This window comes from Scyliorhinus canicula, chromosome 20, assembly GCF_902713615.1.
Source record: "Scyliorhinus canicula chromosome 20, sScyCan1.1, whole genome shotgun sequence".
In the NCBI taxonomy this organism is placed as follows: domain Eukaryota; kingdom Metazoa; phylum Chordata; class Chondrichthyes; order Carcharhiniformes; family Scyliorhinidae; genus Scyliorhinus; species Scyliorhinus canicula.
Window position 1 is genome coordinate 5,774,850 of NC_052165.1, and position 26,244 is coordinate 5,801,093.

General features: G+C 45.0%; 1 protein-coding gene across 3 annotated transcripts in view; it reads left to right on the forward strand.

Annotated features, from left to right (window-relative positions):
• si:dkey-97m3.1 (fatty acyl-CoA reductase 1) overlaps positions 1-26,244 on the forward strand; it is a 242,214-nt gene that overhangs the window by 19,914 nt on the left and 196,056 nt on the right. The window contains exon 1 of one of the 3 annotated variants that reach the window (XM_038780545.1): positions 708-731. The exons of the other annotated variants lie outside the window; for them this stretch is intronic. The gene's annotated coding sequence lies outside the window, so the exon portion shown is untranslated. Of the gene's footprint in view, positions 1-707; positions 732-26,244 lie in introns of those variants that run through there. 3 annotated transcript variants of the gene reach the window in all.

Here is a 26,244-nt window from a genome sequence, read left to right on the forward strand (position 1 = left end):
CCATCCTCGGATGCTGGTCCCTTTATCGGCTGGCTGTTATCTCGGGAATTAACCAGCCCACTGATGGGCCTGGGCCGCTCAACGGGAGAGCTGGTACTCATGGGGAGATCAACCGGGGTGTTCCCATGGGTCTCGTCGGGGTTGGAACACACACAGCTACTGGTTTTCTCCCAATCCTCAATGTGCAGCATTTGGGTGGCAATCAGGTGGCTGTGGTGAGCCCATACTGAGCACTTTGATTCCGGGAAGCAAGATTAAAACGTACATTCCCGCCCTGGTGCAAAGAAAAAAGAGAGAGCACGCTTTGTAAAGAGATCTCAGCGGGGAGGACGGAAGTTAGTGGCAGGCAACAGACGCGTTTCTGGGAAAGTTCAGATCTGAACATTTCTTCTTCCTAGATCTTCTCAAGTTAAAACAATTGTGAGTGTAGTCTGGAGGAAAGTGCCAGCTCAGATTCAAGTGAGTTTACCGTCGGGCAATTCTCTGGATCTGCTCCAACTCCGCTGCCAGTACTTTGCTGAAACTATGATGCACATCTAATTTGCACCAAAATCACGCCGGTGGAGCAGGAGTAATCTGAGTAATTACCCGGCCGTGCAGTTGTGTGCTACTTCTTGCTTTTGAATGTGATCCTGTTGAGTGTTGTTGTGGTTTCCATGGTGCCGTGGAACTACTCAGCAACTGTTGTTTCTTAATGTTCCGTTGTAGTTGAAGTCACGGAACAAGTGCTGGTAAGTGTAACTCTGCTAAAAGGAACTTTGCATCTTCCTAAACATTACAAAAGGATGTATGTCCTATCTGTACGCATGCTGCGATCTCTCTCCTTCTTGCTTCAACCTTTGAAATTGCTAACTTGGAGCATTTGTTTTAAATGGGTTATTGCTGGCTTTAAAATAACGTCTGCCCAAATATCTCTTTTTATTTCCACTTGTCAGGAGGAATGCAGCAATCATTTCCGCTGTACATTTCAGTGGCAAAGTATTCTTAAGAAGCAGCTGTTGCTTCAATAAAAGTTTGATTCTCTATCGCTACTCTGGACCTCAGTGATTTCAATTATTAAGACACTTAAAATATTCTTTTCTTTCCACCTGGGAATGTATAACTGAAGTAAGTAATGTATAACAAACATATTTGTCCACTCATTTTGTTTTCCACTTTTAAACATTATTTCCAAGAGGTTTGTTTGCAAGTTATTTTTCTTATAAGCCCAAAAGGCCGAGATGGAGCAAAGTACTTCTGTGAATGAGAAAATTAAGCATCATTATCAGTGGAAAATTGAATTTCTGATGAAGAGCAATGCTTGTTGGGGTGGCGCAGTGGTTAGCACTTCTGCCTCACAGCGCTTGGGACGCAGGTTCAATCCCGGCCCCGGTCACTGTCCAGTGTGGAGTTTGCACATTCTCCCCTGTGTCTGCGTGGGTCCCAATCCCACAACCCAAAGATGTGCAGGGTAGGTGGATTGGCCCTACCCTACACATAGGGTAAATTGCCCCATAATTGGAAAATAAATAATTGGGTCCTCGAAATTTATCTTTAAAAAGAGCAATTCTTGTTGAGCAAAGTTTTAGTGGACATTTCTTACTACTGGTTAAGATCAACCCATACTACATTTATTTGAAAGGTTCCATTCTTTCATATTCCATATACATTTATCTTCCTTCCTCTTTTTTTAATGAGTGTTTATTCATATATGGATTGACTCCTGGGCTCAGCTCCAAGGCCGTAGACAAGGCAAAATGTTTTAACTCAGAATGCTAAGTGTGGACTGGCAGTTTTACAAGGGCAAATGAGCCCTTCCCATGGCCCTGTATGGAAACACAGTCCTGTGGGATGCTCAGAGGGTTATAGTTTTGTCCTAAGTTCTGCACTGTCTAAGTGAATAATGGTATATGGAATGAGGACATAAAGAGGTGTTTATATAGCATGCATTTATTGCTTCAGATATTTAAAAACTAACGGGGGGAAAGAAATTCCAGCGCAATTGGAAAATCTTTGAATGGATGAAGAACATTTCACAGCCGTCACTCGGGTTAGAACTCTTCAGGCCAAGACACCAGGAAATAAATTCAAAAGTTGATGTTGGAAATACCTAGCAGGTCAGGTTAGAACTCTTCAGGCCAAGACACCAGGAAATAAATTCAAATGTTGATGTTGGAAATACCTAGCAGGTCAGGCAACGTTAGCCGAGAGAAAAATAAAATTCACCTTTCAGGTCATTGACCATGGCCAAGTAACCATGATTTTTCAGAATAAAATGGACAAATACTTCTGATAAAAGTCCGTTGGTCTGAAATATTAACCCTGTTTGTCCCTCCTCATTTTCTGCTGACTGTTTCTACCATTTTCAGTTTTTAACACCGTGAAATGAACCTTACTCACCTTCCCAACATTTACTCCAAACACCTTTCTTTTTTTCAGGGTTGCACGTTAAGCACCCAGTGGTTAGCACTGCTGCCTCACAGCGCCAGAGACCCGGGTTCAATTCTGGCCTCGGATGGCTGTCTGTGCGGAGTTTGCACTTTCTCCCCGTAGTCTGCGTGGGTTTCCTCCGGGTGCTCCGGTTTCCTCCCACAGTCGAACGATGTGCAGGTTAGGTGGATTGGGGCTTAAGTAGGCTGCTCCTTCAATGGGGGCGGTGCAGACTCGATGGGCCGAATGGCCTCCTTCTGCACTGTAAATTCTATGATGATTCTATGGAGGTGCTATCTGTACCACATCAAAACCTGAACAAGAGGCAGCATTTGTTCCATCAAATCTCAATCTTACACCAGTCATGGAAATCTTGTACTGCTGCTAAGCGAGTTCACAAGCAACAGACAAACTTCCAACAGCATAAAATCTTTTGAAACATCTATTATATGAAGATAGTCAAGCATATTAACCTCGCATGATCCATAATTGTAGTTCTGAATCACTGTTCTCTACATGATTCCAATTAAAACCATCATGTTTATTAGATATTCAAAAATTTGTGCCTATCCTTACAAGCTCCGGTCCAAACTTAAATATATTTATCCAGCTTTTGCTTTTTGAGGAATGAGACTGTTTATGATTTGATGCAGAGGACCTCTAATCTTGTGACTTGCTGCATTCACTCTCCAAGTGTAAAATGCAGTCTTCACCATTCATCACACCACAATGGTGGCCCTTTACAATGAAAATTAATTCCGTCCGCAGCTCAGTCTGCATTCTTGAGTCCTAAAGACATTTTGTTTCTTTTTTTTTGAAGGTAGGGTGTTCAAGTCGCACAATATCTCCAACATTAGGGCAGCACAGTGGCGCAGTGGGCTAGCCCTGCTGCCTCACGGCGACGAGGTCCCAGGTTCGATCCCGGCTCTGGGTCACTGTCCGTGTGGAGTTTGCACGTTCTCCCCGTGTTTGTGTGGGTTTCGCCCCCACAACCCAAAGATGTGCAGGGTAGGTGGATTGGCCACGCTAAATTGCCCCTTAGTTGAAAAAAATGAATTGGGTAATCTAAATTTATTTTAAAAAAATATCTCCAACATTCTTTGGAGTCAGTAGAAGATCTACCGGCAGGTGACTGGAGGAGTGATAAATGGGGCAGGACCCAGGCTGTTGGAGGTTCTGTGATGGGTGAAATCTCAGTTTCCTGTTTGGAAGCTGCACATTTTAAATAAAACGAGGCTGATGGGATGGTGTAATTTGCTGAATTTTCTGTCATTTCTGCTTCCTATGCAAGGTATTAGCAGCCGGTTGATTGGAGTGGTGTAGGTGTGGCCCACAGAAATGTTTCAGGCTGGAGTTGTGGCCTGAAGATATAACCACCTTCTAAGCCCTCTTACAAAGGGACCAATATCCAAATTTAGTCCAGTCCTCTAGCATTGGTTTCAGCGCCACGTTTTCCATTTCCTTGTTGGCTAGCTGGCATCTTTCACTTTCAAAATCTGCAGCACAAACCACTTCTTATTTCTTCAGTTCCTCCTTACCACCTCTGAATGATGACGAGGGAACAGCACATTGACAATTGTACCTTAATCGTTTCTCTGAGAAATATCACAAAGTATTTCACAAGAAGTACTTACCAAAATTGTACTTTGGAAATTGTGGCAATCTGTTTGTTAAATTACAAGATCCAACAAATGGAGTGTGATAGAGCAAAAAGGAGCACGATCCAACAAGCAGAAATAAAATGAGTTTGGTAATGTTGTTGGATGGAATATTGACGAACACACTGTATTCGTAAACAGTCTCCTTCAGTGCTTCAATATTTACCTGAACAGACAGAGGCCCTGGTTTACTATTTCGTCCAAAATCATGCCGTAAGTTCTTTTTGAGAAATTAAGAAGCAAATCTACAGGCTGTTTATTAAAGGGCGTTTAGCACAGAGCTTCAACCCCTCTTATGAATATGCTATCTACAGCTGAAATTTTGGAGATCAAGCCCACATCAGCACCGTACTGGAATATCCCCCTCAGCTGTACACAGATCCTGCCTCTAGGTTATTGAGAACCTGTTTCTACAACTTCATCTTTTGAATTTGAGAAGTGTCACGAACCTGCCTGGAGACAGCAGTGTAAAGTATTCAAACCGGCAACGAGTTTAGAATGGCAGTTTAGATAATAATCAAGTGTGAATAGTTTATGGAGAAGAAGCAGATTTTGGACGATAGAGAAGGTCTCTGAGATAAACGTATGTTAATATCTCATCACGGAAATTGGTGGGGAAGACAGATGAACACACAGAAGGCATAATCAAAGAACAACAAAGATACAATTGCCCAGACCCTGCAAAGCCAGGCAAAACAGTTACCATCCAGCATTCTCAGTAAGAAGACAGGCCAGTTTTTATCCACCAAGCCTGAAGGCCAGGTTTACAGCAAACAAGCTTCTAAGTCTTAGAATCAAGGCAGTGCAGAAAACTTTCGTAACAGCAGTTTTGAAATATCTTCACTGGAGTAGGAAAAAGTCGGTTACCAGACTTCTGTATCTTCCCTGTATTGTGTGGTAACTCTAGTTGGTGATATCATTTGGATGTTGTTTGGGGAACCAGTAGAGTTTGTGTGTGAGGTCTTTTCTTTACTTAATAATAATTATTACCCGACGACTGGGCTATTGATTTTCACCGGGGTTTTGCTTGCCTCCACACACTAAGACAAAACTATACACCCCCACGACCCAGTGTTTCAAGTTGGCACACCCTCGTAGATAATGTCAGCAAGCTGTTTTCCTTCATTTAGACATGACTGTTAAAAGGGCACGCGGTAAGTAACTCTCACATATCGACTTAGAGTATCAAAATCTCACCATATCCAACTGAAACACATTTGAACATAACTGAATTCAGATCTACTAATTAGCTCCGTTATTGACAGCCTGCCCTCCTGGAACACACTTTAACTGAAAAGTCCTACTCAAGTTGGGAATCCTGCATAAAATGGCAGACAGTAAGAGGCAGCCTGTTTTGATGATGTGAACACTTCCAGAAATTCACTCTATACAAAATAACGAGCTTACATTTATAGAGAAACGGAACAACTGATAATTACTCATTCAATAATGCTTAGAAGTGAGAACTTGACAGTCAATAAATACCACGTTTTATAACAGCCTCTCCCATTCACAAATTTGGGCAACAGTGTCACTGTGTTGGCCCGCTTTTCTTGACTATCTGGAGAAACATGAACCGGGGCGGGGTGTGCAGGTTTGATTAGGGGCTCTTTCATTCCCCCACTGGGGAGTTTATGCCTCTGGGTTATAGGGGTGTAAGCACATGTCACTGTTTGTAGGGAGACTGGGCAATGGAGTTGGCAGCAGCACAGCAGGCTATGGAATCTCCACGCTAACACACCGCTGTCTTCAGTATTGGGATTGGTTAGTTCAGTTGGCCGAATAGCTGGTTTATGAGGCGGAGCAATGCCAACAGTGCGGGTTCAATTCTCATCATGGCTGAGGTTATCCATGAAGACCCTGCCTTCTCAACCTTGACTCCCCCCCCCCCACCCCCACCCCACCCCCACCCCCTCCATCTGAGGTGTGGTGACGCTCAGGTTAAATCACCACCAGTCAGCGCTTTCTCAAAGGAGGAGAGAAAGTTTATGGTCCTCGGGGATTGTGGCGACTTCTGTCTTTAGTGTGAACGAGCACAACTGGTTCTGTAAATTCCCGTTCCTGAACCACATTGGACTTGAACCAACCACAGCCGCATTTCCGCTGGGATAACATCAAACGCAAAATTGTGCTCAGAAATAAATACTTGTGTCCAACAACTCACTGATTCACAGCAAGTCAGACAAACTCCTAAATCCCTCAAATGGTGGCTCCTTTACTCCACCGCCTCCCGCTTTCTGCTCCTGCCCTGTCGTAGGACGAGCTGCCAACCAATCAGCTCTCGCCACGTGACCTGGCTCGCTGGAATGAATGGGGTCAGACACCAGTGGAAATCTGGCCATGTGTGATGTCACAGCTTCATGAAGCAACAACTGCCCCAGCAGCAGAACACTCTCCACGTGCCATGTGCATAGTATTAATAATCAAGAGGGCTGCTGCAACTTAGCAGGAGCTGAATATATCTGACATGTTCTCTAATTTATTACGTTTTTATTACAATTCACCAACCGTCAATTGGTGCAGGTGTGAGTTGAGTTTTGTTTTTACCAAAAATGTAATGCTACTTTACATAAAGCGCCAGATACAAAGCTGTACAATCAGCATCTGGAGATTAAGGTTTTGAATTGAGATGCTGTACATAGATTCTTTTGCAGAAAGTTCTGGTCGCGCTCCATGGAACAGTGCAGTGACTCTGTAAGCACAACTCATGAGGGTGTTTGATATAGTGGTTATTTTATTCCTATGAAAGGGCTACGACACTCACTCATACCCAGGTGGTACTATCTGAGTAAATTACACTTGCATGTTGACTTGCATGAAGGACCCGTTTAGTTTACATAGAAACATACATAGAAAATAGGAGCAGGAGGAGGCCATTCAGCCCTTCGAGCCCGCTCCGCCATTCATTATGATCATGGCTGATCATCCAGGTTAGCACCCTGATCCTGCCTTCCCCCATTTCCCTTGATCCCTTTATCCCCAAGAGCTGAATCTAATTCCTTCTTGAAATTACACAGCTTTTCGGCTTCAACTACTTTCTCTGGTAGCGAATTCCACAGATTCACCTCTCTCTGGGTGAAGAAATATCTCCTCACCTCAATCCTAAAAGGTTTACCCCTTATCCTCAAACTCTGACCCCCTCGTTCTGGACTCATCATGGGGAACATTCTTTCTGAATCTGCCCCGTCTAATCCTGGCAGAATTCTGTAAGTTTCTATCAGATCCCCTCCCACTCTTCTAAACTCAAATGAATATAATCCGAACCGATTTAGTCTCTCCTCATATGAGAGTCTCGCCATGCCAGGAATCGGTTTATGCAACTCAAGTACCCTCGAAGACAGAAGATGAATTAATGTCAGCACTTGTCTTGTGCGTATGACTAACCTCTGACCAGCATCTTTGCTTGGGTTTTTGCCGTATCCAGTTGATGCCTTGGAGCATGCTTGGAATGTGACACCAAGATGTGCACAAGTTAAATGCTACCAGAAATGAGTAGGTTGCTAGTTTTTTTCCCTCATCTGTACAATATGAAGCTGTCGCATAGGTGTATCAGTGACAGTGCTCAATATCAATGTATTGGTGACGGAGTGTTCAGCAATTTTGAACAGCTCGTACCCTCTCCCTTTCCTATACATGGACTGTTCCACATCCCTCACCATTTTTGTATCCTCTTCCTGTACCTTCACCACCTCCCTCACCTTCAAACAATTAATTAACCACAACTGATGAGCCATGCATAAACTTTTACATATGTATATATTTCACAGTTTTTTCTAACCTATTCATTTTTGATGTGGGCATTATAGATTCTGAGGGTTTTGCGCTGTACAAATGGATTTCCGCTGATTATGCCGCACCCAACGTGGTTACAGGCTTGTTGTAATCGCGCCCAGAGTGTTTTTATTTTGTCTTTGCCGAGCAACAGCTCAAGTTGTAAATGTTAAAATGCCGGTGCAGCTTTACAAAGGGTCTTGTTAAAATGAAATGTTCAACAAAGTGTGTCCGATGGCATCATTTCCTGGCAAACGTGGCTACAAAATGTCTGACGTTTAACGATTGAGTAAAAAGCTGATTTTAAAACACCCCAATCCATTTTGTACTGCTCCAGATGGCAGTTACCTGCCTCCTCCCAAAAATGTACCAGAGATTTGTTTTTGAGACTTGCTGAGTTTCTTTGTTGGATCCTGAACCCAAAGCGTCATGGTAACAAACCCCCCCCCCTTTTTTAAAAAACATTTTAAAGAAAATTGTATTTCAAGGCGCGTCGTCTGAAACCTGCCAATGGTCTGGAATCACAGTGATTGTTGGGGACATAAACATTTTTTGGGTGAAGTGTATGTTCGGGGGGACTTGTTGAAGTTTGGCAGTCGATAGTATGCATTAGCGAGCTGCCAATCACCTCTGCTCACTTGCAGTAGCAGGAAGACAATCCTTTAACGGGTCATTTAAGATTCATTGAGGGAAAGAACCGAGGTGTTTGTGCATATAAAGTGGAGTCCCTGCATGCCATGGAGATACAGACTAAATGCCTCTGATGCACTGGTATCTTTTAAACTGCTAACCGTCACAGGTGATGACTCATATCCCTGTTATATTCAAAACTGGACCTTTGTGAAACACACCTAGTAACAGATGTGCTTAAATGGAAAGCGTGTGTCAAAGTTGCTGAGGTGTCAGGTTGGAATTTATACCCTCCCACAAGGTGATTTTGGAGCTGTGGGGCATTTAATCAGGTGAAGGTCGCCAGGTCGGAGCACCGCTGCCTTCTCACCTTTGCCCTGATTAGGTCTGGGGCAGGAAGGCTCGTGGATGGCCTTCCCACCACACCGCCAATTGAGGCCCTGAAGTGGGCAGTTAATGTCCACGTAAAGGCCCCATCCCGCTTCAACCGTAAACGACCAGTGGTGGGCGGGGCAGTCGACAAGGGGGAAGCCTCTAGGTTCGGGGTCCCTCATTGAAAGGCAGTGTCTGATTACGAGAGCTAGCATCAGGCAGAGAGGGACCCTCCAGGGGGTATCACTCTGCCCCTTGCTGCCTCTCCCCTGACCCCCACCCCGAGGCTACCTTCCAGCCCACACTCATCTATGGACTGGTTCTCTTGACAATCCTAGGCTTTTTCGTGGATGTGTTACTGCCAGTTGCCGCTGCTCCTATTGGCGCTGCCTTCAATGGTAACTGCTGGCCTCTGTTTGGTTGTCAGTTCTAGGGGGTGATGGGACTTCCATCCCTGGGTCCTTAATTGCTGCGAAGGCCCATGGTTGGCCACAGGAACACCGATGGGCCAACCCCAAAGGAGGGGGAGTGAGGCTCTCGCCCACTCTCAGGGTGGTGAGTGAGAACCCAGTCGCCTGTATTAAATACTGCCCACTGAGTCAGTTGTTTATATACAAGCTAAATCAATGGTATAAAACTATAACTACTTTTATACTAAACTGGGAAAATTACAATCACCAAAGAAGTGGTACTGAGTAAACTGTTGGAGATGTGGGGATACGAACCCGGCTCCTGAGGACTTCATCCTAGGGTATGAAGAGGTGTCTAGTCAGATAGTTAATACGTTGGTTTTAATTTTCTGAAACTCCCCAGGTTCAGAGAGAGTCCCATTAGATTGGAAGTTAGCAAATGTAACTCAATTATTCAAAAAGGGAGACAGACAGAATGCGGGAAACTATAGGCCAGTTAGCCTAACACCTGCCTTGGAAAATGTCAGAAGCTATTATTAAAAAAGTTATAGCAGGGCACTTGGATAAGCTCAAGGTAATCAGGCAGAGTCAACATGGTTTTGTGAAAAAAAATCAAGTTGAATCAACGTATTGGAGCTCTTTGAGGAAGTAACACATACTGTGGATAAAGGGGAACTGGTGGATGTACCACTTAGATTTTCAGAAGGCATTTGATAAAGTGTCACCTCAAAGCTTATTGAGGAAAGTAAAAGCTCATTGGTATCAATAGAAGATTGATTGGCTAACAGGAAGAAAAGAGTCGGCATAAATCGATATTGTTCATGTTGGCCATGTGTAACGAGCTGTGCGCCACAGGGATCAGTGCTGGCATTTCAATTGTTTACAATTTATATAAATGACTTTGATGAAGGGATGGATGGGATGTTTGCCAAATTTGCTGATGACAGAAAGGTAGCTGGGGAAGTAAGTTGTGGAGAAGATATAATAAGGATACAAAAAACATAGAGAGGTGAAGAGAGTGGGCAAAGATCTGGCAAATGAGGTGTAATGTGGGAAAATGTGAAATTGCCCATTTTGGCAGGAAAGGCGAATGTGCAGCATATTATCTAAATGGTGAGAGATTGTAGAGCTCTGAGATACAGAGGGATCTGGGTGCCATAGTGCATGAATCACAAAGGACTTGTATGCAGGTACGGCAAGTAATTGGGAAAGCTAATAGAATGTCATAATTTATTGCGAGGGGAAAGGAATAAAACAGTAGGAAGGTTATGCTTCAGTTATACAGAGCAATACCACTATTACACTATCACAACTGGAGTATTGTGAACAGTATTGGTCACCTTACTTAAGGAAGGATGTTAATGCATTGGAAGCAGTTCAGAGAAGGTTTACCAGACTAATAGCTGGAATAACCTTATGAGGAAAGGTTGGACAGGCTAGGCTTGTATCTGCTGGAATTTAGAAGAGCAAGAGGTAATTTGATTGGGCGGCACGGTAGCACAATGGATAGCACTGTTGCTTCACAGCACTAGGGTCCCAGGTTCGATTCCTTGGGTCACTGTCTGTGCGGAGTCTGTACATTCTCCCCATGTGGGTTTCCTCCGGGTGCTCCGGTTTCCTCCCACAAGTCCTGAAAGATGCGCTTCTTAGGTGAATTGAACATTCTGAATTCTCCCTCTCTGTACCCAAACAGGCGCCAGAGTGTGGCAACTAGGGGCCTTACACATTAACTTCATTGCAACATTAATGTAAGCCTCCTTGCGACTATAATAAAGATTATAAAATTATTGTATTATCAAAAATTATGAGAAACATATCAGACCCTGAGGGGTGTTGACAGGGTGGGTATGGAGAGGATGTTTCCTCTTGGTGGAGAATCTAGAACTGTTTAAAAATAAGGGGTCGACTATTTAATACAGAGATGAGGAGAATTCTTTTAACTCTGAGGTGTGTGGGTCACTGGAACCTCTCTTCCTGAAAAGCTGCTGGCAGCAAAGTCTTTGAATATTTTTAAGGCAGACTTGGATCGGTGAGCAAGAGGGTGATAGGTTATCGAGTGGGATTCAGATTTGAGCCTATTATCAGAACAGCCATGATCGTATTGAAGGTGGAATAGGCTCGAGGGGCTGAATGGCCGACACCAGCTCCTTGTTCATAGTACCCAAACCCAACCTCATTATCCTAAATTGACTTCTCTCTGCTGTATATCAGTCAGTTCAGCTTTTGGTCTTTGGTAGCCAAGCAACAAAAATAAGAATGATTTTCATAAAACTAAGCATTTTGCATAGAGAGATGCGCACTCAGATATTAAATTCCAGTATAAGCACGTTCCTAAAACGTCGTAGTTATATAAATTGACATAGATTGCGTCACAATTATTCTTGTAGAGTAAACAACTCTTAAGTGACAAATAACATGATCAGAAAAAGCACAATATGCATCATGCAAACAGGTTTGTTGCAATACTCCCTCATTATGCTATAGGATAATGTAGTCAGTCAATGTCAGCAGATGTCACATCGCTATCTCAAACATCGATCAGAAAGAAAAAGAAAGAACAAAGAAAAATTACAGCACAGGAACAGGCCCTTAGTCCCTCCAAGCCTGCGCCGATCCAGATCCTCTATCTAGATCTGTCGCCTATTTTCTAAGAATCTGTATCCTTCTGCTCCCTGCCCGTTCATGTATCTGTCTAGATACATCTTAAATGACGCTATCGTGCCCGCCTCTACCACCTCCGCTGTCAATGCGTTCCAGGCACCCACCACCCTCTGCGTAAAGAACTTTCCACGCATATCTCCCTTAAACTTTTCCCCTCTCACCTTGAACTCGTGAGACCTAGTAATTGAGTCCCCCACTCTTGGGAAAAGCTTGTTGCTATCCACCCTGTCCATACCTCTCATAATTTTGTAGACCTCAATGAGATCCCCCCTCAACCTCCGTCTTTCTAATGAAAATAATCCTGATCTACTCAACCTTTCTTCATAGCTAGCACCCTCCATACCAGGCAACATCCTGGTGAACCTCCTCTGCACCCTCTCCAAAGCATCCACATCCTTTTGGTAATGTGGCGACCAGAACTGTACGCAGGATTCCAAATGTGGCCGAACCAAAGTCTTATACAACTGTAACATAACCTGCCAACTCTTGTACTCAATACCCCGTCCGATGAAGGAAAGCATGCCGTATGCCTTCTTGACCATTCTATCGACCTGCACAGCCACCTTCAGGGTACAATGGACCTGAACACCCAGGTCTCTCTGTACATCAATTTTCCCCAGGGCTTTTTCATTTACCGTATAGTTCGCTCTTGAATTGGATCTTCCAAAATGCATTACCACGCATTTGCCTGGATTGAACTCCATCTGCCATTTCTCCACCCAACTCTCCAATCTATCTATATTCTGCGGTATTCTCTGACAGTCCCCTTCACTATCTGCTGTTCTACCAATCTTAATGTCATCTGCAAACTTTCTAATCAGACCACCTATACCTTCCTCCAGATCATTTATGTATATCACAAACAACAGTGGTCCCAGCACAGATCCCTGTAGAACACCACTAGTCATCCTTCTCCATTTTGAGAAACTCCCTTCCACTACTACTCTCCTGTTGCCCAGCCAGTTCTTTATCCATCTAGCTCGTACACCCTGGACCCCATGAGACTTCTCTTTCTCCATCAGCCTACCATGGGGAACATTATCAAATGCCTTACTGAAGTCCATGTACATGACATCTACAGCCTTCCCTCATCAATCAACTTTGTCACTTCCTCAAAGAATTCTATTAAGTTGGTAAGACATGACCTTCTCTGCACAAAACCATGTTGCCTATCACTGATAAGCCCATTTTCTTCCAAATGGAAATATATCCTATCCCTCAGTATCTTCTCCAGCAGCTTCCCTACCACTAACATCAGGCTCACAGGTCTATAATTCCCTGGATTATCCCTGCTGCCCTTCTTAAACAAGGGGGACAACATTAGCAATTCTCCAGTCCTCCGGTACCTCACCTGTGCTCAAGGATGCTGCAAAGATATCTGTTAAGGCCGCAGCTATTTCCTCACTCACTTCCCTCAGTAACCTGGGATAGATCTCATCCGGACCTGGGGACTTGTCCACCTTAATGCCTTTTAGAATACACAACACATCCTCCCTCCTTATGCCGGCTTGATCAGCCAGGACATGCTCACTTGTCTATTAGTTAAAATGTCCACAAACAGAGAATGCCAGTGCTGCTTTGGCCATTTGCATCATCCTCCTGAATAGCTGCTTTGGCCATTTGCATCATCCTCCTGAATAGCTGCTTTGGCCATTTGCATAGTCCTCCTGCATAGACCCTCCCTAAGTATTGTGCCCAAGGCTGCTCAAACCTTTTGCCATTCAAATGGTGGGGCTGGATAATCCACCAGAAGCCCCCAAGTGACTTTTACACCAGTGGGATATTTCCCCTTCACTTTGTCGACCCCCCCTCCCCTCTCCCCCTTCCCCACCCTCACCAATGACATAACGGGGTTCCTACCCATGAAAGGCCAGCAACCTCATTACCTCATTCCAGGCCTCCCGCTGTATTATCCCTTCACGTTAGGGCGCCCGTCACGCCAGCGGGCTTTAGAACAGGTTTGGACCAACGGGGGACTTGGCTTTGTGCAGGTGAAGGAGACGCATCCTGAGTGAGTGAGGCACATCCTGAGTGGGAATTGGAACTTGGTAATTTGGTGCAGTGAGGTAATTCGGTGCAGAGTGGGAGAAGGTGCTTTTTCCCTACCGTTTTGTTCTCTTTCCTCTGGCCTGTAACTGTTAATCTGCAGGGAGAGAACCAGAGAGCATCCTGGGAAGGTAAGTGATTTTTATTTTCCTTTTATTACCTTTTCAAATTGTGTGTGTGTGTGTTAGGGGGGGGGGGGGGGAGTGGGGTACTGTAAGTGACATCACAGTAAAGTTGTGAGCTGACTGGCTGGTTGGGAATCGGTTAAATTTGAAAAAACAATGGGCGGAATTCTCCGCTCCCCACGCAGCCTGGGAGAATCGCGGGGGGGCCTCCCGACATTTTTTACGCCCCCCTGCGCCCCCCCCCGCCATTCTCCCCCCCCCTTGGAAAAATCAGCGCTCGCCGTTTTTCACGGCGAACGGCGATTCTCCGAGCCCGATGGGCCGAGCGGCCGGCCCTTCACGCCCGTTTCACCACGGCAGCAACCACACCTGGTCGTTGCATTCGTGAAATGGGTGCCAGATGCCCGTTTGGGGCATCCAGGGGCCCGATTGGGATGGGAGCACCGCGACTGTGCTCCGGGCCTGCGTCCAAAACGGACGCACTCTTTCCCCTCCGCCGCCCGGCAAGATCAAGCCGCCACGTCTTGCCGGGTGGCGGTGGAGAAAGACGGCACCGAGCATGCGCGGGTTGTGCCGTCTGCGCGGTGATGTCATCCGTTCATGCGCGGGTTGGAACCGGCAACCCGCGCATGCGCAGATGACATCATGAAAAGCGCCGTTCGCGCGTCACTTCTGGCGGCCGAGGTCGCGGCTGGGAACGACGGGGGCCCGCTCCTAGCCCCCTGGGTGGGGGTGAATTAGGTGCGGGGAGCGGGCCCCGAGGCCGTCGTGAACCACGGCCGAGTTCACGACGGCCTCCGTGATTTTTGGCCTTAGCGGAGAATACAGCCCAATAATATTGCAAAAAAAAAACTAATTGATTAACTAGAAAGTGGAGTAACTTAACCAGAGGGCAGAGATCGGTATTTAGTATTTAACTTTACAGTAAAAATCATCTAGCATCAGGGCCATATAGTTAATTGTAACTCAATCTAACAATAATTCAAGTATTTATTTTAAATTAATTAATTAGTGCTTAAATGTCACTCAGCGGGGTGCAGTGCTCCAACTGTGAGATGTGGCAGAACTGATGCTTCCAGCTTTCCGGTCGACTACATCTGCAGCAAGTGTAACCAATGGCAGCTTCTCACAGACCGCATGGTTCGGTTGGAGCAGCAATTGGATGCACTTAGGAGCATGCAGGAGTTATAGAGATGCGGTCACACCCAAGGTGCAGGCAGAGAGATGGGTGACCACCAGAAGGGGCAGGCAGTCAGTGCAGGAATCCCCTGTTGTTGTCCCCCTCTCGAACAGGTATACCCCTTCGGATACTGTCGGGGGGATAGCCTATCAGGGGAAAACAGCAGCAGCTAGAGCAGTGACACCATAGCTGGCTCTGATCTTCAGCAGGGAGGGTCAAAGTGCAGAAGAGCAATAGTCATAGGGGACTCTATAGTCAGGGGCACAGATAGGCACTTCTGTGGACGTGAAAGAGACTCCAGGATGGTATGTTGCCTCACTGGTGCCAGGGTCCAGGATGTCTCCGAACAGGTAGCGGGCATCCTGAAGGGGAGGGCAAACAGGCAGAGGTCGTTGCACATATTGGTACTGATGACATAGGCAGGAAGGGGCATGAGGTCCTGCAGCAGGAGTACAGGGAGCTAGACAGAAAGTTAAAAGGACCTTTAGGGTTGTAATCTCAGGATTACTCCCTGTGCCACGTGCCACTGAGGCTAGAAATAGGAAGATAGAGCAGCTAAACACGTGGCTAAACAGCTGGTGTAGGAGGCAGGGTTTCCGTTATCTGGATCACTGGGAGCTCTTCCGGGGCAGGTGTGACCTGTATAAAAAGGACATGTTGCATCTAAACTGGAGAGGCATAAATATCCTGGCCGCGAGGTTTGCTGGTGTCACACGGGAGGGTTTCAACTAGAATGGCAGGGGGGTGGGTACCTGAGCAATAGGTCAGAAGGTGAAAGCATTGAGGGAGAACTAGGGAATAGGGCCAGTATGGCTCTGAGGCAGAGCAGACAGGGAGATGTTGCTGAAAACAGCGGGACTGGTGGCCTGAAGTGCATATGTTTTAATGCAAGAAGTATTACGGGTAAGTAGATGAATTTAAGAGCTTGGATTAGTGCTTAGAGCTATGATGTTGTTGCCATTACAGAGACCTGGTTGAGGGAAGGACAGGATTGGCAGCTAAACATTCCAAGATTGAGAATTTTCAGGCAGGATAGATGGGGATGTAAAAGGGGTGGCGGAGTTGCGCTACTGGTTAGGGAGAATATCACAGCTGTACTACGGGAGGACACCTCAGAGGGCAACGAGGCTATATGGGTAGAGATCAGGAATAAAAATGATGCAGTCACAATGTTGGGGGTTTACTACAGGCCTCCCAACAGCCAACGGGAGATAGAGGAGCAGATAGGTAGACAGATTTTGGAAAGGAGTAAAAACAACAGGGTTGTTGTGATGGGAGACTTCAACTTCCCCAATATTGACTGGGACTCACTTCGTGCTAGGGGCTTGGATGGGGCAGAGTTTGTAAGGAGCATCCAGGATGGCTTCTTAAAACAATATGTAGACAGTCCAATTAGGGAAGGGGCTGTACTGGACCTGGTATTGGGGAATGAGCCTGGCCCGGTGATAGAAGTTTCAGTAGGGGAGCATTTCGGGAACAGTGACCACAATTCAGTAAGTTTTAAATTGCTGGTGGACAAGGATAAGAGTGGTCCTAGGGTGAATGTGCTAAATTGGGGGAAGGCTAATTATAACAATATTAGGCAGGAACTGAAGAAACTAGGTTGGGGGCGGATGTTTGAGGGTAAATCAACATCTGTCATGTGGGAGGCTTTTAAAATGTCAGTTGAAAGGAAATCAGGACCGGCATGTTCCTGTGCGGAAGGATAAAAACGGCAAATCTCGGGAACTTTGGATAACGAGAGATATTGTAGGCCTCGTCAAAAAGAAAAATGAGGCATTTGTTAGGGCTAGAAGGCTGGGAACAGACGAAGCCTGTGTGGAATATAAGGAAAGTAGGAAGGAACTGAAGCAAGGAGTCAGGAGGGCTAAAAGGGGTCACGAAAAGTCATTGACAAGTAGGGTTAAGGAAAATCCCAAGGCTTTTTACACGTACATATAAAGCCAGAGGGTAGTCAGGGAAAGGATGGGCCCACTGAAGGATAGGCAGGGGAATCTATGTGTGGAGCCAGAGGAAATGGGCAAGGTACTAAATGAATACTTTGCATCAGTATTCACCAAAGAGAAGGAATTGGTGGATGTTGAGTCTGGAGAAGGGTGTGTAGATAGCCTGGGTCATATTGAGATCCAAAAAGTCGAGGTATTGGGCATCTTGAAAACTATTAAGGTCGATACGTTCCCTGAGCCTGATGGGATCTCCCCCAGAAAACTGAAAGAGGCTGCAGAGGAAATTGTTGAGGCCTTGACAGAAATCTTTGGATCCTCACTGTCTTCAGGTGATGTCCCGGAGGACTGGAGAATAGCCAATGTTGTTCCTTTGTTTAAGAAGGGTAGCAAGAATAATCCTGGGAACGACAGGCCGGTGAGCCTTACATCAGTGGTAGGGAAATTACTGGAGAGAATTCTTTGAGACAGGATCTATTCCCATTTGGAAGCAAATGGACATATTAGTGAGAGGCAGCACGGTTTTGTGAAGGGGAGATTGTGTCTCACTAACTTGATAGAGTTTTTTGAGGAGGTCACAGAGATGATTGATGCAGTTAGGGCAGTGGATGGTGTTTATATGGACTTCAGTAAGGCCTTTGACAAGGTCCCTCATGGCAGACTGGTGCAAAAGGTGAAGTCACATGGGATCAGGGGTGAGCTGGCAAGATGATACAGAACTGGCTAGGTCATAGAATAGCAATGGAAGGGTGCTTTTCTGATTGGAGGGCTGTGACGAGTGGTGTTCTGCAGGGATCAGTGCTGGGACCTTTGCTGTTCATAGTATATATAAATGATTTGGAGGAAAATGTAACTGGTCTGATTAATAAGTTTGCAGACAACACAAAGGTTGGTGGATTTGCGGATAGCGATGAGGACTGTCAGAGGATACTGCAGGATTTAGATCGTTTGGAGACTTGGGCGGAGAGATAGCAGATGGAGTTTAATCCGGACAAATGTGAGGTAATGCATTTTGGAAGGTCTAATGCAGGTAGGGAATATACAGTGAATGGTAGAACCCTCAAGAGTATTGACAGTCAGAGAGATCTAGGTGTACAGGCCACAGGTCACTGAAAGGGGCAACACAGGTGGAGAAGGTAGTCATGCTTGCCTTCATTGGCCGGGGCATTGAGTATAAAAATTGGCAAGTCATGTTGCAGCTGTATAGAACCTTAGGCCACACTTGGAGTATAGTGTTCAATTCTGGTCACCACACTACCAGAAGGATGTGGAGGCTTTAGAGAGGGTGCAGAAGAGATTTACCAGGATGTTGCCTGGAATGGAGGGCATTAGCTATGAGGAGAGGTTGAATAAACTCGGTTTGTTCTCACTGGAACGACGGAGGTTGAGGGGCGACCTGATGGAGGTCTACCAAATTATGAAGGGCATAGACAGAGTGGATAGTCAGAGGCTTTTTCCCAGGGTAGAGGGGTCAATTACTAGGGGGCATAGGTTAAAGGTGCGAGGAGCAAGGTTTAGAGTAGATGTACGAGGCACCTTTTTTACACAGAGGGTAGTGGGTGCCTGGAACTCGCTGCCGGAGGAGGTGGTGGAAGCAGGGACGATAGTGACGTTTAGGGGGCATCTTGACAAATACATGAATAGGATGGGAATAGAGGGATACGGACTCCGGAAGTGCAGAAGACAAATTTAGACGGGCAGCATGGTCGGCACAGGCTTGGAGGGCCGAAGGGCCTGTTCCTGTGCTGTACTTTTCTTTGTTCTTTGTTCTTTGAAGGCTGCCCCTGGGAGTGCACAGGTAAATACAGCCCCAGGGGGAGAGAGTCATGCTTGGGGAGTACCTTGGCACAACTGGGCAGTGTCAGGTGTCAGTACCTGGATGAAATGCCAGGGGGCAGTGTTAGGAGGCAGTGCCATGGTGCACTGTCGCAGAGGTTTCCGTTGGGGAGGTCTGAGGTGGGGGAGGGTTTACTGGTGAGGGGGGATGTCCATTGTGGGGAGGGAAGGTCCTGTGTAAGTGAGGGAAATCCTTTCCTTCAGATCAAAGGATGCCCGATCTGAATGAACCCACCCTGCCAACATGACATTGTGGGACCCACCTCCAGTGGTTCTTTGACTAAATGTCAGAAATTATGGCGGGAATACTGGCAATGAAGCTGGCGGACTTCACCCCCCCCCCCCCCCCCCCCCCCCCCCCGCCCCAACCCCTTTCTCTCCTGAGTCGACAATTAGTCAGAATATGATAAAATTGCGTTATGGTCCTTTACTAGATACAGCTTTTGTGCTTTTAACAACATCCAATTCTGAATGTTGTTGAGAAAGTGCATTCTGCAATGGTATGACTGAAGTGGTACATGAAGTCTGTAACACAACTAATATATGTCAGGGGTTTTTGAAACTTTTTTTCCGGGGACACATTTTTACCAACCGGCCGACCTTTGTGACCCATCATTTTCGCTTATCTTTAATATGACAGGTGAGCCTGCTTGATCCTCATGATCTCACTTGCTTTGTCATTCAATTTTCTATATGGGTTGTTCATCAGAGACCCGGCAGCTCACACCAGCACTGCTTTATCCTGCCGTGGACTCTCCTGTGAAGCTCTCTCCAGTAGATTCAGCTAATGAATCCTGCTCGGTTTGTGTCCCTGGCCCTCTCTTCCTTAGTCCAAAAACATCCATCTTCAGTTCTTCACACAGTCTTGTTGCTTGCTTGCTGGCAGCTACAAAACGGAGGAAGCTCTTTTCAGTAATTTTGCGTCCTGAGTGCTTGATGTCAGTGTACCTGGCACGTGACTTGCTCTCCGCTGCCACTTCTGGCGGGAAGACTAACCCGTTAAAAAAAAACACATGCTCCTGGAACAGTGCATTGAAGTATGCAGGAGGCTGGTATAGGGCAGTCCTTTATGCTGCAACTAATGACAATTGTACAGCACAGCTGTCATCTGGCACTGTCATTGTAAGTACAAACACGACTGTATTGGTACAGCACAGTGTGCGAGTGTGTAATTGTGTAACTGTATTGGTACGGTACAGTGTGTTAGTGTGTAATTGTGTAACTATATTGGTACAGCACAGTGTGTCAGTGTGTAATCGTGTAACTGTATTGGTACAGCACAATGTGTGAGTGTGTAATCGTGTAACTGTATTGGTACAGCACAGTGTGTCAGAGTGTGTAATCGTGTAACTGTATTGGTACAGCACAGTGTGCGAGTGTGTAATCGTGTAACTGTATTGGTACAGCACAGTGTGTCAGAGTGTGTAATCGTGTAACTGTATTGGTACAGCACAGTGTGCGAGTGTGTAATCGTGTAACTGTATTGGTACAGCACAGTGTGTCAGAGTGTGTAATCGTGTAACTGTATTGGTACAGCACAGTGTACGAGTGTGTAATCGTGTAACTGTATTGGTACAGCATAGTGTGCGAGTGTGTAATCGTGTAACTGTATTGGTACAGCACAGTGTGTCAGTGTGTAATTGCTTCACAGCTCCAGGGTCCCAGGTTCGATTCCCGACTTGGGTCACTGTCTGTGCGGAGTCTGTACGTTCTCCCCGTGTGTGTGTGGGTTTCCTCCGGGTGCTCCGGTTTCCTTCCACAGTCCAAAGATGTGCAGGTTAGGTGGACTGGCCGTGATAAATTGCCCTTAGTGTCCAAAATTGCCCTCATTGTTGGGTAGGGTTACTGGGTTATGGGGATAGGGTGGAGGTGTGTGGTTGGGTAGGGTGCTCTTTCCAAGAACCAGTGCAGACTTGATGGGCCAAATGGCCTCCTTCTGCACTGTAAATTATATGAAACCCACACGTGGGTCGCGACCCTCAGTTTGAAAATTACTGGTATAGGGCAGTCCTTTATGCCAATCGTACAGCACAGCTGTGATCTGGTAGTGTCATTGTAAGTGCAAACACTACTGTGAATGTAACGACAAATGTAGCTTGTAATGCTGGAACGGATTACTAGCAGAGTGGAGTCTTCAATTCGATAACTGTATTGGTTCAGCACAATGTGTCAGTGTGTAATTGTGTAACTGTATTGGTACGGCAGTGTGTCAGTGTGTAATTGTGTAACTGCCATGGTACAGCACAGTGTGTCAGTGTGTAATTGTGTAACTGTATTGGTACGGCAGTGTGTCAGTGTGTAATTGTGTAACTGCCATGGTACAGCACAGTGTGTCAGTGTGTAATTGTGTAACTGTATTGGTACGGCAGTGTGTCAGTGTGTAATTGTGTAACTGTATTGGTACAGCACAGTGTGTCAGTGTGTAATTGTGTAACTGTATTGGTACGGCAGTGTGTCAGTGTGTAATCGTGTAACTGCCATGGTACAGCACAGTGTGTCAGTGTGTAATTGTGTAACTGTATTGGTACGGCAGTGTGTCAGTGTGTAATTGTGCAACTGTATTGGTACAGCATAGTGTGTTAGTGTGTAATTGTGTAACTGTATTGGTACAGCATAGTGTGTCAGTGTGTAATTGTGTAACTGTATTGGTACAGCACAGTGTGTCAGTGTGTAATTGTGTAAGTAGTGGTACAGCACAGTGTGTCAGTGTGTAATCATGTAACTGGTACAGCACAGTGTGTCAGTGTGTCAGTGTGTCAGTGTGTAATTGTGTAACTGTATTGGTACGGCAGTGTGTCAGTGTGTAATTGTGTAACTATTGGTACAGCACAGTGTGTCAGTGTGTCAGTGTGTAATTGTGTAACTGTATTGGTACGGCAGTGTGTCAGTGTGTAATTGTGTAACTGTATTGGTACAGCACAGTGTGTCAGTGTGTAATTGTGTAACTGTATTGGTACAGCACAGTGTGTCAGTGTGTAATTGTGTAACTGTATTGGTACAGCATAGTGTGTTAGTGTGTAATTGTGTAACTGTATTGGTACAGCACAGTGTGTCAGTGTGTAATTGTGTAACTGTATTGGTACGGCACAGTGTGCGAGTGTGTAATTGTGTAACTGTATTGGTACAGCACAGTGTGTTAGTGTGTAATTGTGTAACTGTATTGGTACAGCATAGTGTGTTAGTGTGTAATTGTGTAACTGTATTGGTACAGCACAGTGTGTTAGTGTGTAATTGTGTAACTGTATTGGTACGGCAGTGTGTCAGTGTGTAATTGTGTAACTGCCATGGTACAGCACAGTGTGTCAGTGTGTAATTGTGTAACTGTATTGGTACAGCAGTGTGTCAGTGTGTAATTGTGTAACTGTATTGGTACAGCACAGTGTGTCAGTGTGTAATTGTGTAACTGTATTGGTACAGCAGTGTGTCAGTGTGTAATTGTGTAACTGTATTGGTACAGCACAGTGTGTCAGTGTGTAATTGTGTAACTGTATTGGTACAGCACAGTGTGTCAGTGTGTAATTGTGTAACTGTATTGGTACAGCAGTGTGTCAGTGTGTAATTGTGTAACTGTATTGGTACAGCAGTGTGTCAGTGTGTAATCGTGTAACTGTATTGGTACAGCAGTGTGTCAGTGTGTAATTGTGTAACTGTATTGGTACAGCACTGTGTCAGTGTGTAATTGTGTAACTGTATTGGTACAGCACAGTGTGTCAGTGTGTAATTGTGTAACTGTATTGGTACAGCACAGTGTGTTAGTGTGTAATTGTGTAACTGTATTGGTACAGCACAGTGTGTTAGTGTGTAATTGTGTAACTGTATTGGTACGGCAGTGTGTCAGTGTGTAATCGTGTAACTGTATTGGTACAGCACAGTGTGTCAGTGTGTAATTGTGTAACTGTATTGGTACAGCACAGTGTGTTAGTGTGTAATTGTGTAACTGTATTGGTATGGCACTGTGTCAGTGTGTAATTGTGTAACTGTATTGGTACAGCACAGTGTGTCAGTGTGTAATTGTGTAACTGTATTGGTACAGCACTGTGTCAGTGTGTAATTGTGTAACTGTATTGGTACAGCACAGTGTGTCAGTGTGTAATTGTGTAACTGTATTGGTACGGCAGTGTGTCAGTGTGTAATTGTGTAACTGTATTGGTACAGCACAGTGTGTCAGTGTGTAATTGTGTAACTGTATTGGTACAGCACAGTGTGTCAGTGTGTAATTGTGTAACTGTATTGGTACAGCACAGTGTGTCAGTGTGTAATCGTGTAACTGTATTGGTACGGCAGTGTGTCAGTGTGTAATTGTGTAACTGTATTGGTACATCACAGTGTGTCAGTGTGTAATTGTGTAACTGTATTGGTACAGCACTGTGTCAGTGTGTAATTGTGTAACTGTATTGGTACGGCATAGTGTGTCAGTGTGTAATTGTGTAACTGTATTGGTACAGCACAGTGTGTCAGTGTGTAATTGTGTAACTGTATTGGTACAGCACAGTGTGTCAGTGTGTAATTGTGTAACTGTATTGGTACAGCACAGTGTGTCAGTGTGTAATTGTGTAACTGTATTGGTACAGCACAGTGTGTCAGTGTGTAATTGTGTAACTGTATTGGTACAGCACAGTGTGTCAGTGTGTAATTGTGTAACTGTATTGGTACAGCACAGTGTGCGAGTGTGTAATTGTGTAACTGTATTGGTACAGCACAGTGTGTTAGTGTGTAATTGTGTAACTGTATTGGTACGGCAGTGTGTCAGTGTGTAATTGTGTAACTGTATTGGTACAGCACAGTGTGTCAGTGTGTAATTGTGTAACTGTATTGGTACAGCATGGTGTGTCAGTGTGTAATTGTGTAACTGCCATGGTACAGCACAGTGTGTCAGTGTGTAATTGTGTAACTGTATTGGTACAGCACAGTGTGTCAGTGTGTAATTGTGTAACTGTATTCGTACGGCAGTGTGTCAGTGTGTAATTGTGTAACTGTATTGGTACAGCACAGTGTGTCAGTGTGTAATTGTGTAACTGTATTGGTACAGCACAGTGTGTCAGTGTGTAATTGTGTAACTGTATTGGTACGGCAGTGTGTCAGTGTGTAATTGTGTAACTGTATTGGTACGGCAGTGTGTCAGTGCGTAATTGTGTAACTGCCATGGTACAGCACAGTGTGTCAGTGTGTAATTGTGTAACTGTATTGGTATGGCAGTGTGTCAGTGTGTAATTGTGTAACTATATTGGTACAGCACAATGTGTCAGTGTGTAATTGTGTAACTGTATTGGTACGGCATAGTGTGTCAGTGTGTAATTGTGTAACTGCCATGGTACAGCACAGTGTGTCAGTGTGTAATTGTGTAACTGTATTGGTATGGCAGTGTGTCAGTGTGTAATTGTGTAACTGTATTGGTACAGCACAGTGTGTCAGTGTGTAATTGTGTAACTGTATTGGTATGGCAGTGTGTCAGTGTGTAATTGTGTAACTGTATTGGTACAGCACAGTGTGTCAGTGTGTAATTGTGTAACTGTATTGGTACAGCACAGTGTGTCAGTGTGTAATTGTGTAACTGTATTGGTACAGCACAATGTGTCAGTGTGTAATTGTGTAACTGTATTGGTACAACACAGTGTGTCAGTGTGTAATTGTGTAACTGCCATGGTACAGCACAGTGTGTCAGTGTGTAATTGTGTAACTGTATTGGTACAGCACAGTGTGTCAGTGTGTAATTGTGTAACTGTATTGGTACAGCACAGTGTGTCAGTGTGTAATTGTGTAACTGTATTGGTACAGCACAGTGTGTCAGTGTGTAATTGTGTAACTGTATTGGTACGGCACTGTGTCAGTGTGTAATTGTGTAACTGTATTGGTACAGCACAGTGTGTCAGTGTGTAATTGTGTAACTGTATTGGTACAGCATAGTGTGTCAGTGTGTAATTGTGTAACTGTATTGGTACAGCACAGTGTGTCAGAGTGTAATTGTGTAACTGTATTGGTACAGCACAGTGTGTCAGTGTGTAATTGTGTAACTGTATTGGTACAGCACAGTGTGTTAATGTGTAATTGTGTAACTGTATTGGTACAGCACAGTGTGTCAGTGTGTAATCGTGTAACTGCCATGGTACAGCACAGTGTGTCAGTGTGTAATTGTGTAACTGTATTGGTACAGCACAGTGTGTCAGTGTGTAATTGTGTAACTGCCATGGTACAGCACAGTGTGTCAGTGTGTAATTGTGTAACTGTATTGGTACAGCACAGTGTGTCAGTGTGTAATTGTGTAACTGTATTGGTACAGCACAGTGTGTCAGTGTGTAATTGTGTAACTGTATTGGTACAGCACAGTGTGTCAGTGTGTAATTGTGTAACTGTATTGGTATGGCAGTGTGTCAGCGTGTAATTGTGTAACTGTATTGGTACAGCACAGTGTGTCAGTGTGTAATTGTGTAACTGTATTGGTACAGCACAGTGTGTCAGTGTGTAATCATGTAACTGGTACAGCACAGTGTGTCAGTGTGTAATTGTGTAACTGTATTGGTACAGCACAGTGTGTCAGTGTGTAATTGTGTAACTATTGGTACAGCATAGTGTGTCAGTGTGTAATTGTGTAACTGTATTGGTACAGCATAGTGTGTCAGTGTGTAATTGTGTAACTATTGGTACAGCATAGTGTGTCAGTGTGTAATTGTGTAACTGTATTGGTACGGCAGTGTGTCAGTGTGTAATTGTGTAACTGTATTGGTACAGCACAGTGTGTCAGTGTGTAATTGTGTAACTGTATTGGTACAGCACAGTGTGTTAGTGTGTAATTGTGTAACTGTATTGGTACAGCACAGTGTGTCAGTGTATAATTGTGTAACTGTATTGGTACAGCATAGTGTGTCAGTGGTAATTGTGTAACTGTATTGGTACAGCATAGTGTGTCAGTGTGTAATTGTGTAACTATTGGTACAGCACAGTGTGTCAGTGTGTAATTGTGTAACTGTATTGGTACGGCAGTGTGTCAGTGTGTAATTGTGTAACTGTATTGAAAATGAAATGAAAATCGCTTATTGTCACGAGTAGGCTTCAATGAAGTTATTGTGAAAAGCCCCTACTCGCCACATTCCAGCGCCTGTTTGGGGAGGCTTGGACGGGAATCGAACCGTGCTGCTGGCCTGCCTTGGTCTGCTTTAAAAGCCAGCGATTTAGCCCAGTGAGCTAAACCAGCCCCTATTGGTACAG